The sequence below is a fragment of the Sceloporus undulatus genome, chromosome 9 (genome assembly GCF_019175285.1).
Source record: "Sceloporus undulatus isolate JIND9_A2432 ecotype Alabama chromosome 9, SceUnd_v1.1, whole genome shotgun sequence".
NCBI classification, from domain to species: Eukaryota; Metazoa; Chordata; class Lepidosauria; order Squamata; family Phrynosomatidae; genus Sceloporus; species Sceloporus undulatus.
The window spans coordinates 30,965,484-30,979,156 of NC_056530.1; the positions used below are offsets into that span (position 1 = coordinate 30,965,484).

At 45.8% G+C, this 13,673-nt stretch overlaps 1 protein-coding gene across 2 annotated transcripts in view; it reads left to right on the top strand.

The window, feature by feature from the left end:
• BNIPL (BCL2 interacting protein like) overlaps positions 1–13,673 on the top strand; it is a 179,482-nt gene that overhangs the window by 131,910 nt on the left and 33,899 nt on the right. The gene's annotated exons all lie outside the window — the stretch shown is intronic.

The window sequence follows — 13,673 nt, forward strand, 5'->3', positions numbered from 1 at the left end:
AGAAGAGATACCATATGACCATGTCACTGTATATCCCATTCTATAAATATATATATAGGATATACAAAGATAGACAGTGACATAGTCATATGAGATCCCTTCTCTAGTGAGAGTCTCACTCTCTCAGCCTCAGAGGATGGCCATGGCAAACCCGCTCCGAAGAAATCTGCCAAGAAAACCCCATGGTAGGTCCGCCATAAGTCAAAACAACTTGATGGCACACAACAACAACAATAACAGTGTGATATTGACCTAAGAAAAACACGGTTGCTTCTTAAAGCTTTTGGGGCCTAGCAGATTCATTCCAATGTATTTATGCCCATGGCTGCAAACGCTTTTAACATTAACCTGTGAACTTGTTTAATGTGTTATGATAACATTCTTTTTATGTATTGTTTAACATTTATACTTCTATTCCGCCCTGCGACCTTTCTATATAGGGCAGGATATTTGAATAAAATAAATGTTAATATATCAATGGGATCCAGCTCTCTGTGGTTATGAATGAAGTCTTTTTCCAGCTCCTGGATCATGAGATCTGTCTCTCTCTCTCTTCTCCTGTCTCTATCTCAGTGAAACATCTCCTTTTTTCAGGTGTTTTCCTGCTGAAGAAAGAGCTTTGAACAAATCAGGGACTGATGTGACGCCTTGAAAGTGCCTTTGAATCCGGTGGCGCTTTTAATACGGCGATTTGTTTAGTGGCATTTTAATAGCCTCACCTATTGTGCGCCTCCATTTGTCTCTGCTTTCATCCTTTCGTGAGCTGCCTTGGGGTAAAAAGAGGGATGGAGATGAAAATCAAACACGGATAGCGTGTTTTGGATTGCAATGGCAATCCAGAAGCGAACCAACCAGACTGCAACGGCCATAGAAGGTTTGTTTGTTGTTGTTGTGTGCTTTCAAATTGTTTCGGACTTATGGTGGGGTTTTCTTGGCAAGTTTCTTCAGAGGGGAGTTGGCATTGCCAACCTCTGAGGCTGAGAGAGTGTGACTTGCCCAACATCATCCAAACCAGGATGTGAACCTTGGTCTCCAGAGTCATAGTCCAATGCTCAAACCACTCCACCATCCTAACCAGGATTAATATTAGGGTCTGATAGTGGGGACCAGTGTAGTGTCATGGTTTGAGCATTGGACTATGAGACCAAGGTTCAAATCTCTGCTCGGTCATGGAGACCCAGTGGATGAAATTTGGGCACAATGCACCCAACCTCAAAAGGCGGCAAAAGCAAATGTCTTTTGAATGAATCTTGCCAAGAAAATTTAAGGAGACACTGTGTTGGATCAAACTTACTCTGTGAGGCCAGGGTTCGAATCCCGGCTCAGTGTTGGAAACCCATAGGGTGACTTTGGGTGAGTCACACTCTCTCAGCCTCAGAGGAAGGCACAGGAAAACCACCAGCTAAACCTGGCCAAGAAAACCCCGTAGTAAATTGGAAAATGACTTGAAGGCACACGACAAGGACGACTTGTAGTGCAGAAACCAACAGAAAATGCTGGCCCGCCTCTTCTTCCAATTAGAGAAAACTCCCCGACTCGGTTGTTGAATAGTGAATTAATTAGTCCCGTTCTTTGTTGGCTAGCGAATTAATTAACCCCATTAATTCAATTAACTCTAATTGGGATTAAGCATAGGATTCATAACTGTGTGTTTGTGTATGGACAGGTCTGAATCCGAGCCGAGGTCATTTGAGGAATTGTCCTCAGCTTCAAATCTATTTTCTCCAGATGCTGGAGAACTACAACTCCCAGAATCCTCAGACTAGGGGATTCTGGGGGTTGTAGTTTTTTAAAACCCATATTTCCTGGATCTGTTCCCACTGGTATACTGTTGATAAATATGAACATATGCAAAATTTAGGCAGATTTGCATCCAGGCGGCTTCCTCGCTCAACCTTTAAAATGGCTTGTTTTAAGGGTCTGTTTTTGTTCCTACCTTATTTCCTATATTTCTTCCCTGTCTTTTCAGGTTGGACTCCTGCCAAGGCATCTTGTAAGAGGAATTGATAAAGGTCAGTATCAAACGATAAAGCCTTAATTTAGAAACATATATATATAAAAAGAATAATAAAAACAACACAACAACCTATTGAAAATATACCAAAAGCAATGACCCCAAATGGTTTTTTCATTAAAAGTTTAGAGGAAACGGGTGACTTTTTCATCCAGGGATGGAGATGATGGATTATTATTTGATATCGTAGCTTGGGATGCCAAGAATACACACAAATATGCCAAAAACGATCACAAAAAATGTATTTTGGAAATATTGAGAAACAAAAAGGCAGTATTCGATACTGAAAATGTTGCAATAGGGGAGACCTGGTTTAGAAAACATGGGCTGCTGGACTCCAACTCCCATGAGTCTGCATCTCCCTGGCTGAAGATGCGAGTGGATGGGAACTGCAATCCAATGTATTCAATGCCCTGCAAAATGCACAACTGTGCTTTAAGTCTAGCTAGTGGGAAAGGGATGTTGACGCTGGTAGTGTGGATGCTGGGTGTTGCAGTCCAAACAATGAACTTTACTTTACCGTACCCGCCTTTACTTCCTAAGTGAGAGATATTCTTTCCCTTGGGCCATGATACCATCCTCTCGAGTCTCATTCTCTCCTTTCCAACTTCCCTTTTGGCTGCTTTTGCCGGATTGCCAGACCTGATGAAATCCTTGCATCGACGCACCCCTGGCAAGGGAGGCCAAAACACCAGTTCAGACTTGCTCCAGCCTGGATTGACAACAACTCCCTCTTACTGCCCCGCAAGCCACAACCGGAGGCGGGTGTGTGTGTCTGTGTCTTCTTCGACACACAACACCCACTGCACCGTGAACCTTGAAAAAGATTCGCAGGAAAAGGAGTCCAAAATTCAATCTCCAGGAGAAGAGATTTGAGACAGTCACCAACATCCATGGATACTTGGGCCTCATTCCCACTATCCTTTAAACCGGATCGCAAATCGGTTTGAAGTAGTTCAAGTGACCCTGGTTCGCACTTGAACCAAATCGCTGAAGCGATTCGGAGAGGGGGGGGCATGCGCTAGACCCATTTAGCCCGCACCTTTGACGCTATTTTTTTTTCCGTACAAGTGTGAACCAGATGTGGATTGAAATTGATATAAATATACCCTTCGGCTGGCTGGAGCGTCTCCATTTTGAACCAATTTGTTCATCAATGTGAACCGCAAGTGGGTTATTTTACAGGGAAAAAATGTGATTGGGGCAAATGTAGTGTGAACCACGCTCCGCTGTCAAATCGATACATCGATTCGGATCGCAAAGCAATTTCTTTCTAAGTGGGAATGAGGCCTTGGAACCATAGAATTGGAAGAGACTCCCAAGGATTATCCAATCCAACATGCTTCTGCCATGCAAGAATACACAGGGGTTATTCAGATGCTGAAAATAACCTGAGATGAATCTTTGTAGTTCACATGCATTTTGAATGCATTTGATTAAGTTTGGGGGGAGCGACCAAAAAGTCCACTTAACCCGGGATAATCGATTCCAGGTTTTCCCCCAATAAAAGATTCACATTCTCAACTGTGTGAATAACTGAAGCAAACAGACCCTGGATATGAAACAGACACAGGATATAGAAAGAAAACTATAGGATAAGTTGGGAGAAAACTCTGCATGCATTGTAGCTCTCTGCCAGAGAAGGCTAAATGTCTCGCAGAACTACAGTTTCCAAACTGGAAGCATTGCCACCTACGGCGGGTACTGGGTGCCATGTCAGCAGGGCAATGAATCCACTCCAGGTTTTCATCCAGGCTTAAATGGAGCTGTCCATGTTGCTGGATCTGGTTCCTAACTGTGTGTTGCACCTGTAAATGCCAAGCAAAATGCAGAGTGGATGTAGTGCCCCAATGCCTTGGGGGGCATAAGGCGTCATCGATTGCCACCTTTACACCAAGGAGAAGACTTGTGCGACACAGACTTTTCCCTTTTACGCACTTTAATTACCCAGCGCCACTAATGGATCCGTTCCCTGGAACTAATGAGCATAAGACCAGGACAGAGAGGCAGCCGCCGGCCCATTTCCGCAGGGATGCCGCTTTCTCTGGTGCGCTCCTCCTTCTACCTTCCTTCAGGGAATATTTGTCCCCCTGTGCTTTGCTTCAGCCCTTTTTCCTCGTCTTGTATTTCGATAATCTTCTTTGCTTCGGGTCCTTATTTCGTTTTTCCAAAAAGGGATTTAAAAATCCCTTTACAATTCTGTGAGATTATCGTTTGAGCGTCCGACTAGGACTCTGGGAATTGTTGTTGTTGTTGTGTGCCTTATGATGTTTCTGATTTATGGCGACCCTAAGGAGGCCCTATCATTGGCAAGATTTGTTCGGAGGAGGTTTGCCATTGCTTTCCCCTGAACCTGAGAGAGTGTGACTTGCCTAAGGTCACCCAGTGGGTTGCATGGGCGAGCTGGGATTCGAACCCTGGTCTCCAGAGTCACAATCTAACACTCAAACCACTGTGGATTCGGAGAGACCAGAGTTCAAATCTCCACTTGGCCATGGAAACCCACTGGATGACCTTAGAGCAAGTCACACTCTCTCAACCTCAGAGGATGGCCATAGCAAACCCTTTCTGAAGAAACCTGCCAAGAAAACCGTATGATAGGGTTGCCATAAGTTGGAAACGACTCGACGGCACAAAACAACAAGCAGCACCAAATAAAATGTCATAACATACAATATATGAAACAAATCCCTCTCCCTTCCTGGGACAGGTCTTTTGGAAAGCGCATGGCTCTTGATGCTTTGTTCAGACTCTCCTCGAGGATCTGGGGATTTGGAGATCTGCGACAAGCGCCTGGACTTTCAAACGTCCCTCATCTCTTTCATCTGACATTTTCCAAAACATCTCCCGCTGACAATCGCCGTCGGTGGTTGGAAATTTTATGGCCCGGTATATCAGCAATCCCACCCTCCTACTGCCATTCTGGGCTGCGTTCCAGAATTATTCTTTTTCCACCATGCAAAAAGAAGAAAATAAACACACACACACACACCAAAGACACATGCACACTAAATGTTGTGGCCTTATCTGCTTTTTTTAGAGGGACCCCATTTGTATTCCAGGTGCGGCCGGGATCCATACCTCCTTGTCAAGGCAAGAGAGATGGAGAGCGAGGGAATGAGATAATGGAGGAGGGGGAAGAAAGAAAGAGGGAAGACTCGGTTGGCAAAGGGTGAGCAGGAAAAGAGAAAAGATGTAATGAATAGACGGAGGGATGAAAAGGAGTCCTAATGGAACGAGAGATGGGAGAGGGAGCAGGCGGGAGAGAAAGCTGATTAATATATATATATATATATATATATATATAGAGAGAGAGAGAGAGAGAGAGAGAGAAGGGACAGTTAGGTGGCAATGGCAGACAGGAGGTGACTTTAATTGATGCGTTTTTGGCCGCTGTATCGATCAGCCTCTAATTAGGAAGTGATTGCTTGCAGGGCCTTTCTGGAGAAGGACCAGGTCTCTCAGCTCAGCTTAGGAAGGAGCCCTCTTGCAATACATCGGAGAGGGCTGTACCACTTTGTGCCTTCTAGAAATGCCTTGCTATAGAGGTGTCTCTCTTTCTTTTTGTCTGTATTTTCTCTTTGGAACCGATCCGGCATCACCAGGGAAGCCGACAAGCAAAGTGGTACTTGCTCCTGGGTTGCCTGTCCGTCTCTAAAACCCAGGGATGATGCACTAGCCCAGACTCTGGGGCTTCGGTTTTGTTCTTCCTGTTGCCAACAATGAGGGAATGATTGTTACAGAGTCCTCTAGGCAGAGTTCCAAAAATTGTGCTTGGGATTCAGCATGGGGCGTACATCTCCGCAAGCAGGTTTACACGCGGCGTGGGGAATGGACCTTCAACCTTCCTAATGCCGCAACCCTTTAATACAGTTCCTCATGTTGTGGTGACCCCCAACCATAAAATTATGGTTTCTCAGTTTCTAAGACCATTTCCTTTGACCCTCCCAAAGAGGTTGTGACCCACGGGTTGAGAACTGCTGACCTAGGGCCTGCAGTGACATTGCTGTGCATGGGCACCTGATGCTCAGTGTCTCACTGACGCACCATAGGCCAATGTGCACAAATGGGGTGCTCCCCAGTGCACATCCGAATGCCAGCTTGGTAATGTTGGAAAAAACCAGGAACAACTGCTGTACATCGGAAGCACCCAGCGAAGATCAGAAGTGCCCAATGTATATGAGAAATGCACAAGGTGCATTAGAGTAACCCAATGTGCATCGGAAGAGCTTAATGTGCATCAAAAGAACCCAATGCACATTAGAAGGGCCCAATGCACACCAGATGTGCTCAATGTATGTCAGATGTGTCCAGTATACATCAGAAGTGCCCAGTGTGCATCAAAAGCCCAATGTGCTTCAAAAGTGTCCAGTGCACACTGGAACGCTCTTTCCAGTCCCCTGATTCATGTCTTCGTGATTCACTGGCAGGGTTCACTGTTCTGCCACATAACTATGGGTTTGTAAAGTTACACAGTGTATTGTAGACCGTCATGTAGAACTTCAGCCTGCGTCCAAGAGTCATAAGCAGAAATGTGAGTAGGGTTGCCAATTCAGAACCATTGCTGCAGCTGCTGCTCTCTTAAGAAAAGGGGAAATTTGCACAGGGCCTTTTCCTCTTGCTTGGAGCTGAGCCCCCTGCCATATATATGTATGTATGTGTATAGATAGATAGATAGATAGATAGATAGATAGATAGATAGATAGATGATAGTGAATTTGCACTCAGGTCTTCCCACTTGGAAATGACCCACAAAGACTGGAGACTCCATGACCTGAGATTTGTTAATGCAACTGCTGTCCTAAGACATACCTACTAACCATAGAAGAGTTTCTGGCCTACCTTTCCTCCGGCATGGCTCTCAAAACTGTCCCAGAAAGCCACAGGAAGAATAATGAGTTTGGATGGGATTGTGTTTTCGAGCCGAATGCTCCTCTTTTTCGCCGCCGGGCAAACCCCATCTGCAAACGGAAAACCCAGCGGTGCCAACCGTTGTTCATTACGGCCCAGCGGGGCGGTTGGGCGGAGGGGAGGCTGTTTTCATTACCGAATTAGCCCTGGGAACGAAGGCGGCAAGTTGGCGGCGGTTAGCAACCGGAGCGCCTGGCACCCAACGGGGTCCCTCCGCCTGATATTGATTGGGATTTTCGCTCCCTTTCTTTGCCCTCCGCCAATGGAATTAATTGAGTTCGACGCCGTGCGAAGGAGGAAAGGCAACAAGGGTGAGCCTTTTGAGCTCCGTTTTGCCCAAACTGAGCAGAAAACAGAAATCCTAGCAAGAGTGACAGGTGCGCCTCCGCCAACGTCGTACCACCGCAGTGGTTTAAGATCTAGATTCTCATATTGGTTCGGGGTGGAGAAAGTATGGCCTACGAGTCATTTGTGGCCCATAGAGTCCCACTTTGTGGCCACCAATTATTTGAAATATAATATTAATAATTGGGGATGTTTCACCTCCAGAAGCCCCAAAATGGGCTCCGTGGCACAAAACGTGGTGCTTTTCAGCCCCGCAAACACTTGAGCATCTTGTCTAAAGACTTTTTAATTGATGATGTTCATAAAAACTATCATTCGGATCCCTGTTCAGCCATGGAAACCCACTGGGGCTGCAGAAATGCTCCAGTTTGATACCACTTTGCTAAGGACTTTTGCTAAGAATATTTGGAGACAATTCTGCAAAAAGGAGGGGGAAAGGCTTTACTTTTCTAGGAGAGAAATATCAATCTCAGCCATTCCTTTTGGAAGATATTGACGGACAGATCATGAGAGAGGCTCCGGGAAGCGTCCTTGCCTCAATTTGTGGGTGCATTTATGTGTGTGTGTGTGTGTTAGAGACGCACACACACCAAGCCATAAAGATTAAATTAGGGGATGTTATTAGAGATTTTCGGTGAACGCGCAACCGAGTGCGTCACGCAATCCCATCAGCCGAGGGAAATTGCTTCTCAGCTGGGGGCTGCGAAGAGAGCGGCACCGGATTTAAAGAAGAGGCCTCTTTAACTCTGGGTTGCGGGTTGTGCGTTGTGCATTGTGTGCCGTGGGGCTGTGGCTAGTCTTTGGGGAGAATTTTTGGGCCCAAATACGGCGGGGGGAGAGCTGAAAATTAAAGCAGACAGAAGGGGGAACCTTTCCCAGCTTTGGGTTCATCGGAAAATTGAACATTGGAGCTTAGGTTCCAAGCACACTGCAGAAATAATCCAGTTTGAGACCACTTTAACTAATGCTAGGGGATCCTGAGAATTGTAGTTTGTTGTGGCACCAGAGCAATCTGAGAAAGAAGACTTTATCACATGGGAGGCAAAGCACCCAGGAACCATGGATAAATGGGATATTATTATTATTATTATTATTATTATTATCCCGCCTCTCCGATTGGATTGAGGCGGCTTATGACACAAAAATAGCATCAAAACACACATTTAAAGATGGCTTTACTGGGTCACCATCTACTCCAAGCTAAACCTATCCAGATCCCTCAATGGTTCCTCCTCAGCCATGGTTTCCAGACCTTTGACCGTCTCTGGACATCTTGCTCATAGATTTACACTATGCATTCATACTGCGTTTTGGCCTTCACGATTGTTTCAAAGCCCTCCTTTGGTGGCACATCCCCAATATGCTTTGTGCATGCTCCTCTCCTCATTATGCATCCCTAATATGGCTGATATGTCCTCGGCCATTCATTTTGTATCCCCCGCATGAATCGTAGCGGCTGTCAAGCAGACCGTGTGCCCATCCGCCAAATTCGCCGATGGACTGCCTGCTGCTTCTTAAAAATTGCTTTCCCGTCCGTCCTGAACATGCGATGATTTCTCTTTACCTGTAGTCACTTAAGGCAACGGTGCAGAAGGCTCTCTAGATGCTTGCGACTTGGAAGGGATCCCAAGGGATCATGTAGTCCAACCCCATTCCGCCACGCAGGGATACACAATGAAAGCAACCCTGAAAGATCCTCATATAGAGATGCACAGATGGAGACTCCACCACTCCGTTCCACAACAGAACAGTAGTTAAGGTCAAGAAGTTCTTCCAAACGTTTACCTAGACTTTCCTTTCTTGCCATCTGAATTTGTTGGTTCTTGTCCAACAGCCTCCGGAGCAGCAGAAAACAAGCTTGCTGCTTCTTCGACGCATGATGTCCCTTCCGATATTTGGTGCTGGATCTCATGTCTTCATCTTTTGGACCTCTTTTCTCAATAGAGCCATCTTCTCCAAGCACAATATCTCCATAGTGCTTGGTTTCCAGACCTTTGCTCTCCTCTGGACATGTTCCCTGGACATGTCAATTCTTCTTGAATAGTGGTGTCCAAAACTATGGACACAATATTCCAGCTGAGGTTCAGCCAAAGCAGAACAGAGAGACATTAATACTTCTCTTTCTACTGATGCAACCCAGAATTGCATTGGCTTTTTTGGCAGCTGCATCACACGCTTGACTCATATTTTGCTCGTGCTCTATTAAAAACCCTCAATCTTTTAAGCCAGGTGCCACCTATTCTATATTGTGGTTTTCATTCTTTCTTACCTAGAGGTAGTTTCTTGTTGTTGTTCTGTGCCTTCAAATCATTTCCAACTTATGGAGACCCTAAAGTAAACCTATCATGGGGTTTTCTTGGCAAGAGTACTTTCCGTTTTTCCCGGTTGGAATCCGTTTTGTTCATTTGGAGCCAGTCTAGTCTCTGGATCAGGTGAAAAACAAGCTGTCTCTCCATCAGCTTCATTGTTGTTGTTGTTGTCAATGTGTGCCTTCAGGTCATTTCCAACTTATGGCGACTCCTATCATGGGGTTTTCTTGGTCAGATTTGGCAAGAAGGGGTTTGCCTTTGCCTCTTTCTGAGGCTGAGAGAGTGTGACTTGTCAGGTTACCGAATGCGTTTGTATGGCCAAGAGCAGAGACTCAAACCCTGGTCTCCAGAACCATAGTCCAATGCTCAAACCACTACAGCACACTGTCTCCTACCACCATGACACCAGATATTTAAAGATGACTCTCATATCGCCTCTCAAGTCTTCTCTCCTCCAGAAATAATCCAGTTCGACACCACTTTAACTGTCATAGCTCCATGCTAAGGAATCCCGAGAATTGTAGTTTGTTGTGACAGAGAAGGCGAAACATCTCACCAAATGAGAAATCCCTGAGCCATGGCAGTTAAAGTGGCGTCAAACTGGATTATTTCTGCAGCGCGGACGCAGCCTTACAAGTCGAGCCTATTTAATGGACGAAGAGCTCTTTAATGGATGAAGCACTTCCCAAGGTTCGTTGCACGAACAGATATTCTTGATCGTTGTTTCACCTTTTTGCTGTCCTAGCTAGAAATTTTAATACAATTTAAATAGAGACTTTACTGTCGGCCGTACTGGAAAGACTTGTCTCGAAGGCAAGAAATCCCTTAAGCAAGAGAGAAGAAATAGGGAGGGAGAAAGAGAAAAAGAAGAATAAACTCGACCAACAGGTTCTTCCTTGCGCCCTTAAAGGCTGCCTTCAGGCATTTTGAGACATTGAACATGGAGTCAGTGGATATTTCTTAAACTGAGCTTAAGCTGAGCTTTCTCCTAAAGCTCGCCCATTGGGTTCCCAGGGCCGAGCCGGGATTCAAACCTGGGTTTCCTAGAGTCCAAATCCAGCGCTCAAAGCACTGCAAGACAACGGCTGAAAAGTAAATGAGCGCAGAAGTCCAAAAGCAATTCGATGAATTAAAATTGAAACAGTTTTGGGGGCAAATATGTGGGTCTGTATCCTCGATCTATAATTTCATAATCAAAACAATCTCCAGTGTTGTAATCTAATCTGACCGCTTAATTTTATTCTCAACTTTCCTGTATTTTAATGCACTTGAATGTAACCTCTCCATTTTATATCGGTGTATGCATTATGCAACCTTTCCATTTATGTGATCTGTTATTGTATGCCTCGACATGTCTACTGACCATAAATAAAGATCGATCATTGTAAACCCACTGGACAAGCTTGGTCGTCACACTTTCTCAGCCTCAGAGGAAGGCCATGGCATGCCTCCTTGGAATAAATCTTGCCAAGAAAACCTCCATAAGTTGGAAATGACTTGAAGGCATAATGACGACAACAACCCGGGCCGCATCTGGTCTAATGTCCAGAAATGGCCCACCGGCCACATCTGGCCCATTCTGTTTTGGAGTCTAAAATCCAACCAAATTGAGAGAAAAGACTGAGGAGCGTCTCCAAGAAGAGAAGGCAGTTTCCACCATCCCCGTTTCTGTCCAGACATGCCAAGGCAAGAACGAGGCTCCGTCGAATCCGCCCCTCTTCGCTTTGCAAAGTCTGGCATTTGCAACAAGGTTGTGTTGTCAGAAACACCTGCAATACGCTGCCGACAGAAGTTTTGCCAGAAGGGGAGGACGGGCCCAAAATCCCAGCCCAGGCGGCAGAACAGGTGCGCCCTTCGGAAGCGCAGGTGCCTGCGCCACCCGTGGCAAAGGGAGACGAAACCCCAGCGCCAGCTTTTCCTGTGTGGCTGAATCCCCTTGCGAGAGGCGTGAGGGAGGATCTGCTCGACGCAGCACTGCTTGCGGGTTTCGTTTCGCTGAGCAAGCAATTTCCAATCTGACTTTTTGGCTGACTCATAGAGTATTCTGCCATGCAGGAATACACCATCAAAGCACCTCCGACAGATGGTCATTTGGCCTCTGTTTAAAAACCTCCAAAGACAGAGACTCCGGACTCATTCCCACTACGTTTTAAACCAGTTCACAAATCAGTGGTTTAAATGACACTGGTTCAAACTTAAAGTGATTCAGAGTGTGGGGCATGCGCTAGACCCACTTAAACCAGCGTCTTTTTGATGCTGATTTTTCCCCGCGTCTTTTTGGATAAGCCGATCCCACGCAAGTGTGAACCAGACGCAGATTGGAATCGATTTATTTCTTGCCCTTTGGCTGGCCAGAGCAGGTCCATTTTGGATCGGCTCATTCATCAATGTGAACTGCAAGCGAGTTATTTTATTTTGCAGCAAGAAAATGCAATCAGGGGCAAATGTCGTGTGAACCACGCTCTCCGCTGCCGAACCGACCCATCGATTTGGATCGCAAAATGATTTATTTGTAAGTGGGAATGAGGCCTTAGCGTCTCATCCAGGATGTTGTGCTGCGAAAAGATAAATCTGACCCCGCTGGCTCTCCTATAAGTCATATTTTTCTCTCCCTAAGAAGATGAGCAACACAACCAGGGAGACCTTCCCTGACACCAGCCTTCCTGGAAAAGATGCGCCTTTTGTCGCCTCGTCTCTCTTTTCCGTCTCGACGACGAGTTCTTAATTTGACGAGGCTAAATGGCCATTAATCTCCGATACTGAGTCTATTTATATTGCAACTCGTGTCTCCAAAAGGAAAGGAGGGAGAGACACTTATCTATCCAGCGCATGCACTTACCATCCATTCTTACAGTGTCCTTATTTTATTCCAAATTGCCGTTGCCGTTTATTGGTGGAGAGCGATTAATTCCTGCAGGAAGGAGGCCAACTTTTTAATTATCGACATCAAAAAGATCCTTTACTAAATAAACGGCCCCCGTTATTTGCTAGCCAAGCCGGCTTCGGTAGCCGCTGGCAGAGATCTGATCTTCCCCTCTCTTTCTTGTCCCCTTCCGTATATTTGCCTGGATATGTTTAATTTCTTTCTATTTGTTTGGAAATGACAAAATGTTTGGAGTGGAGATGAAAAAGACGGAGCCAGACAGAGAGCGGCTGACCTCCTCCTGGCAAACAGGCCTGTGATGTTCTTCTCCTGCTGGGAGTTGGCAAAAAGGAAAAGGAGAAAGGGAGCAAAAAAGGAAGGGGATCCATATTAGCACTGGGAATTACTGGTTGCAACTGGGGCAGGTGGAAGGGAAGCGAAGGGGGGGAAAATATTTGCCCATCATGGGAATGGATGGAAATGGGTCAACAGTGTGATGCAGTAGCTTAAAAAGCCAATGCAATTCTACGACACATCAAGAGAAGTATAGTAAGAGATGTTATACCAGTGACGGCGAACCTATGGCACGTGTGCCAGAGGTGGCACTCAGAGCTTGCCAGAATTTGTTACTGGAAAGCCAGAGGGACATGGCACTTTGCAATAAATAAGTGGGTTTTGGGTTGCAGTTTGGGCACTCGGCCTCTAAAAGGTTCACCATCACTGTGTTATACTGTTCCACTTTGGTCAGGCCTTAACTGGAAGACTGTGTCCATAATTCAAAAGTGATGTTGGAGACCAAAATGGTGAAAGGTCTGGAAACCACCAAGATCTAAGCTTATGCACCTTGGTGTGTTTTACCCTGGAGAAGAGAAGGTTAAGAGGTGATGCGATAGCCCTGCTTAAGTATTTGGAGAGATGTCACATTGAGGATGGAGCAAGCTTGTTTTCTGCAGCTCCAGAGAATATGGGGTCATTCACGCTACAGAAACAAACCGGTGTGCAACTGGTTTATTTCTGTGACGTTCACACTTGCCCCGACCGCAATAGATGCAGTTTGCAGGGGAGGTGGCTGAAAAGCCCACTTAAAGCATTTGGCACTGGATCCCTTAGCAATTCTTTTATAAAGAGCTGCAATGCATCTTGGGCAGCATGGCTACGCTACCGACGAATCGATTCGGATTGCACTGCATTGTTCCCGGAAATGGAGGCACCTCTATTTTAAATCGATATG